The 7,096-nt window shown below is 38.2% G+C and overlaps 1 pseudogene; it reads right to left on the minus strand.

Moving 5' to 3' along the window:
* Window positions 1-733: 733 nt before the first annotated feature.
* Window positions 734-6,756, minus strand: LOC136841442 (uncharacterized; annotated as a pseudogene).
* Window positions 6,757-7,096: the final 340 nt, after the last annotated feature.

A 7,096-nucleotide genomic window follows, 5' to 3' on the forward strand; every position in this document is an offset into this window, starting at 1 on the left:
GAGCAGAGAGGCTTGAAAGGTGTAACAGGAGGAAAACCTCGCAGTTGCACTATGAAGGGGAATGAAATGAAAGGACACTATTGATTACTCATCATATTCATGGTCTCCAACTCTTGTTTTTACTTCCTCGAATCTCCACTTATTTAAGTTTTTCATTGAATAGTTATTTTCGAGGCTAAAAAAACTCTTTTATAAATGATAAAAGTTCCGAGGCTCTGGGCAAAAGAACTTCAGCTGATTTGCAACAAAACCCTTGTTAAAAGGAACCAAGGCCATGCTTCAAATATCAATTGAGAGAGATAAGTGAGGACAGACATGTAGCTACTAGGATATTCCAAGCAGACAAAACGTTGCTACGGCTACAGCTACTTAATACAGGATTCTACGTGTTGAGAATAATGAGGAAAAGTATATACCGATATGTTAGGCCTACTGTTCGCTAGTTTCACGTTGTGTGAGGACGATAACCACTTATTTACTAAAATGGAATTCACTGTGGCACAGAGACTGGAGCCTTACACCGTCATATCCCCTAAACCTTGTACACAGGCCAAAATGCAATAAATTCTCACTGAAGTGACTACACAATTAGGAAACCGAGGCATTACTGTTTCACAAGCAGATAAATCTAGTGTAATATCTATGTTTGAAGACATTAGTAGCATTCATGTGTGAAAATATTGCTGTGACATTTGAGAGAGTAGAAGACATTACACAGAAAACTATGAAAGATGCGAAACTGTAAACCTTGAAAGAGATGATTCTTAGAGGTTGGCCCACTCAATGCAAAACCTGTAGCCCAGAGCCTTATAGCCCTAGACCGTCCTAGCCCCAAAATAAGAAATATTGGCCAAAAATATAATAATTTCTCACTGAAGTGACCACACAGTCAGGAAACCGAGGCAGAGATATTCCTTGCATGCTTCGGCCACGTCGAAATAGTGAATCTTCCGACACGTCTGCGAATTTACGAGGTGGCAGTGTTTTCTCTTGAAGTACAGCTTGACCATGAGAGTCGAATGTTCCATGTCGAGTATGTAACCCGGTAATGTCGGGTACGGCTCCTTGAAAAGGCGCCCTGTCGGGAAATGGACGAGAAGGCCCTGAAAGAGTCATACAATAGGATATCAGTTTTAGTATGTTGTTAGCTGTGAGCTTAATCAAACAGGTCGATATTTTTCAACATGAAGCCACTTCCTCTCTTACGAACTGGCTTCAAAGGAAGACATAAACTGTATAACGTCATCTGCTGTCAACTTATTTCTGTTCGACGGTGTTAAAGGAAGTCTTATATTACCTTGACGTCTAGAACTTTACTTCGGAGGACATCTTTTATCCTGACTTCGTCGCCGTCTGAGCCTGTCGCGATGGCCAGTAGGTCTATTGACGTCATATTGGCGGCCATGAGTATGGGGGAGAGGGCCATGCATTTGACGCGGACGGTTCGTCCTCTCTCCTCGTCCTTGCGAAAATGATGATGAGGAATAATGAGCTTTGATGTATTATATTGCAGGAATGTTAAAATAAATCATGCTTCATATAAAGAGGTTATCTGAATGTCTGTATGACTGATTCAGTCAGTTCTGATAGACAAATTCATGAGCTACAAATCAGTATTTATAGCCTATATCTTACCCCAGTCAGTGTCTCAGTTTCAAGCTTACTCCTGGCCATCAGAAGCTGCAAGAAATGCTCTGGTAAATCCTCTTCGAGGTCCCTCAGCCAAAACTTCATCTGGAATATGGAATGTTTAAGAGTAAGGTCAAGTCCCTTTGGAAGAATTTATAAGGATGACAAGTAAAACCACTGAAATTCGTCTTGAAGCAATGCATGAGATGTTTTCTATTGATCTTCGTCTACCTTAGTGTAAAATCAAATTTTACATATTCATGTATAAAAAAATTAAAGGATATATAAAAAATGAAATTTCCAATTTTTTTTTAATCAAGATTTTGTATCTCTCTCTCTCTCTCTCTCTCTCTCTCTCTCTCTCTCTCTCGAATGCAGTATTAAATTAACCATTCTTCAAGTTATTTACCTGCAAAGGCCTTATACTTTATGCAAAAAACTAGGCTACAAATCTACAAAAACAATCTAGCTGTTGTTCTTCCTCTCTCCAAACAACACCAGCAGAAACAACGTCTCAGGAGACTACCACTACAACAGCAGCAGAGACTCGACAGTGCCCCATAACTCACACTACTTATCAGATCCAGATGGACGCAGAGAGGCGTAGTCCAGGCGTTGCGCTTTCGCTCTTTCAGAATCTTGTAGGATCTCGGGTCCGGTTCGATGAGCAGCCCCTCCCAGCCGTGGTTGCGTTCCAGCATCAGCGTCTGGCTCATGAATTCGCCGTCGGCGGCTCCGACTTCGACGAAGGTTCCCGGTGCCTGGATGTATGTATTAAGAGAGGTTAGGTCTAAATTTTGGAATAGATAAAAGTTAGTCTATAATTTCGCAGGCACTGGTAGGTATAGGATGGCGTCAGGAAAGGTGTCAATCTGTAAAATCTGCCAAACCGAATGAAATGCGCCGTTAAGTGAGAGCTTGAAACTGGAAAAGGTTCATCTAAAACAGCGACCCTATAAGGATTGAGCTGTTAAGAAACAGAAAAAGATAAATTTTGGGTAAATAGGAAGGATGCCAGATCGCTAAAAATTCTGATAAAAAGTTTTATGACATGGATTATGACGGGTATCTATATAAGTACGTGCACTGAGGCAATGTTTACACATATTTACTAGAATGAGAAAAACAGCTCTCTACATTATATGCTATAAATATCCTATGAACAGCACTCACATAAACATAGCCTATGTACTAAATAAACTGAATGAGTTTTAATGATTGGCTATTTGCTAAGAATTACAACATCCTTTGAGATACGATGCAATTTTACTACAAGGCATAAAACGCTTAAGAGTCAACCTTAAATAACCTGACAAAAACGGAGGACCATTGAGAAATATCCTTTCCCTTCCGGGACGCCCTTACCCGGTCCTTCCAAATCTCCCTCAGGTTCTCTTGGACTTTTGTACCAGTCGACCAGCTTCCTCCAGACCGGTCGGTATATATCGTAAGGCGTCCTATCCGGATCGGAGGGTGGTGGCTCTAGATATTGGTCCTTCACCAGGCTTACAATCTCTGGGTCTTTTATGCTCTTCGGAGGCCCAGCAAAGTACAGTTCTAAGCATTCTGAAGTTTTAAAAAGCAGAAGAAGAGACACGTCAGCGAAATCATAATCAATGTATAAAACCACAGGGTTAACTAGCATGCAGGTACGGATCGAGATGAAATGACACTTTACAAATTATGTGTATGAAGGAGCTATCTGCTTTTAATGTTACAAATCTTTGATTCAAGTTTAAACATCTAACATAAACATATTTTAATTAAGTAGAACTAACATGGGAGCAAATGTAGGCATTTTATTAGACAAACAAACTTTTGCCAGACAAACACTGGACTTACTTATTACATTTGACGTAAGTTTATTTTAATTTGCTAAAACTAACATGGGACAAAAAAGTCATCTGTCAGATGACCCCAACATGTGACCAGACAAACAGAAAAAGGCTGGGATCACTTAATATTCTCAGTCCTTCGATTTAAGGAACATAAACGTATATTTTAACGGCGTAAAACTTCTTTCAAATAAACACCATATTCTTTGGAAGTTTGAATTTCAAGTCAGTGGCCCCTATAGTGGGCTTGTTCCATCTGAATAGGGTTCATCTTCTGAATAATAATAATAATAATAATAATAATAATAATAATAATAATAATAATAATAATAATAATAATAATAATAGGCAAAAGGTCATGTTTCAGACAACAGCAACATCTGCCCGGACAACCAGTAAAAAAACGCTAGACTTACCATCAGCACACTTCGAAGCCTCCCACGTCGTGATGTCTTCATAGTGGCTCATGACGTAGCGCACGACGAAGAGAACGGAAAACACCAATATGAGGACGTTTAACACCAGGTTGCTTTGGTTTGGCATTGTGTACCTTCAAACTTTTGAAAGTCCTGTTCAGAATCTTGCTGCAACAGAATGGCTGAAACCAAAATACATTTTTTAAACATTATAAAAGATCTGAGATCAGATTTATTAAAGCCGAGATTATTCCGTTCAAAACAACTTCTCTAAGAGTTTTTAAATGGTTACTTCGCTCTATCTATCTTTGGTGAGTTCGAGTCTCACCAAGGAAAGGAAAAAGTACTTTATTTATCCACTGAGACACGAGGTTTTCAGTGGAAAGCGTATCGCTAGTGTAAATAGAAATGTTTATCCCTAAAGTGTAAATAGAAATGTTAATAGGTCAAACTGGGTATCAAAATACACATACTTAAATGGGACCCTGTACCCTCCCATAAATTGCAGAAACCACGCCTTTCCCCCACCACCTTATCCTAATTCCCCTTACATTTTATCTTCAACTCTTTTCCTCGAGGTTATTGTAGTGGCTGGTCTACCACGTCACGATGATTGTAACCACACGGATTCCCCCACAAACCACATTTGCAGTTCTGCAAAGTGTACGATTTCATGACATGACGTAGTTCACAGATTAACTATTAATGCCTTTAAACCAAACACCTCTATATGCACTGAAACACGCCGAGAAAACGCGAAGCGCTAACGGTAATATTACAGGTAACTCACAATAATAATATTCGCTTTTAATTCATCTGAAACTAATGTTTCTTCGGCTGAACATCTTCCAACTACGTAAAGTGGGCAAATCTTGTTGTAAGATTGGAATCAACAGAACCTAAAGTTCACTAGGAAAATGATCTAACCCATAAACACTCGCCTCCAGCCGACGTTTTCAACCGACTCAGCCAGGTGGCACGAGATAACGACATGTCGCTCCTGAAGAGGAAAACTGCGGACTGAAATCCTTTTTGGTTGTGTATCTTTCAAAGCGGAAAGACGACAGAAACTTCGTGATTGGTCGCTTCAGGAAATGTGGGAGGAGTCAAGTCTGCCAGCCACGTTTCTCTGATGAAAATATTGTTTTATGTCATGTGATAAAATTTTGCTTGAGGTTAGTTTCTCCCTTCTGAAAGCAAATGATAGTAAGTTGTCAAAAGTTGAATGTCGTTCTCATTTTCAATATTCATTTGCATATAATCTAAAGAATGATTAATCGGTTATAACGTATATAATGGTGAGTTCGTGGTTTCTTGAGGTTAGGGCGAAAATTTCTCTCGGTTAGAATTCACTTTCATTTAGTGTTTATCAATTTCTTCGTGGTCAGTAAATGTATGTATATATGTATGTATGTACAGTATGTATGTATATATATACAGATACAGGTATTCATCTACAGAGAACTTACAGGGCAAAGATAAAAATTCTGTTTTATAATTTTGATATATATATACAGTATATATATATAGTGTATATATTATATATATATATATATATATATATATATATATACATTATATATATATATATCATAAAATTTGTAAACTTCTCTAGGTTTTCAATGCAGATTTTTTTATCTGTCCTGAGATTCTCTGTTGATAAAATACCCGTATTTTAGCCGAAAATTAAACTCTGAATAAAGTGCAATGTTGATTTAAGAATCTTATAAGAATCCTGAAAGTGGATTTACTTTCAGATCGCCACCAACTGCTTCACCAGTATGAGAGAGAGAGAGAGAGAGAGAGAGAGAGAGAGAGAGAGAGAGAGAGAATAACCATGCCATTGGCCGATGGGCTGATGACGTATCTACTTATGCTTGAAAATTATTGGTACCACAACCACCATATTTTGGTGACGTCCTAAACTTGGACAGTGCTTTCGTTATAGTTAAATTACACCCATTATAAATTAATACACTAAATTTTGTACATAAGTCACTTGAAACAGAATAATAATTATGCACGAAATCGACCTGCAGCAAGCCAAACTTGTAAAATTCGCGGCTACGTTCCTGAACATAACACCGAGAGTTATCCTGAACTGCTGTTTTCCGCAAACGTCATTTCTACCGTCGCAAAGGTTCAGTTAATCTTCCCTTGTATAGACACGGTATAGTCTTATTATGTTATAGGATATCGGTAACTACAAAGCATTTCGTTAGATTAGTGGATATTATCATCCTCGAGAAGGAAAATCTACTTGGGATATCTTTTAATATCATGTGGATGAAATGGTCTTGAAATTACAGTGCAGTGGTGTTAAGCAAAATACTCTTTCATGAAAATGCTACAGAATATAGGCTACTACAAAGCATTTCGTTTAGATTAGTGGATAATATCACCTCGAGAAGGAAAATCTACTTAGGAATGGCTATCTTTCAATGACAGGTGGACGAAATGGTCTTGTAATTACAGTGCAGTGGTTTTCAACACTAAGTGAGAAGGGCAGGCATCAACTGCTAAAATGGAAGAATAGTTATGTAATTTCATGCGTGTTTTAGTCTAATGAAAGACACAGTGAAATATGTCTTATCTAAGAAAATTCCACAGTAACTAAATACAACCGACAGTCATAAGTTTCGCTCGGCCAATTCGTCCTGAAAACTGACCATACGATCGACACCAAAACTTACTGGAGAAAGTTATTAGTTTTAAATTCTACGTGAACATAAAGAAAGACAGTCTATGACTTACCAAGTGCCCCGTCCTCACGTACAAAGGGGAATCACCTCTCACCTTTTAAACCTTTTAAAATGTTTTCAGTCTTGTGTCACAGATGTCCGAATGCAAGCGGACTGATAGTACTAGCTTTATTATGGCTACATGACTCACAGTGCCATCATCGTTTTAGGAGAAGTCTAAGGCATCAGGATTCATCCTGTCACAAAGGTAAAGGAGGAAATATCTCTGGAGGAATGTTAACTAAAAATCGTAAAAAGAAAAAAGAAACAAAAAATTCAAGTAAAAACAAATAAACAGTACCCAAAGAGAGAATTATAAAAGTAAAACTATATCAGTTAAAAAAAAAAAAAAGGCTCTGTACTCACACCGAATACTGTAGTGTGCCTCAACTGTGTTTGTAGGGAGCGAAGCCGCAGAAGACAGGAACCCTGTCCTTTCGGACGCTAATGTTTGATTCTGCCTAGTGGTTTGTAA

Source organism: Macrobrachium rosenbergii, chromosome 9, assembly GCF_040412425.1.
Source record: "Macrobrachium rosenbergii isolate ZJJX-2024 chromosome 9, ASM4041242v1, whole genome shotgun sequence".
NCBI classification, from domain to species: Eukaryota; Metazoa; Arthropoda; class Malacostraca; order Decapoda; family Palaemonidae; genus Macrobrachium; species Macrobrachium rosenbergii.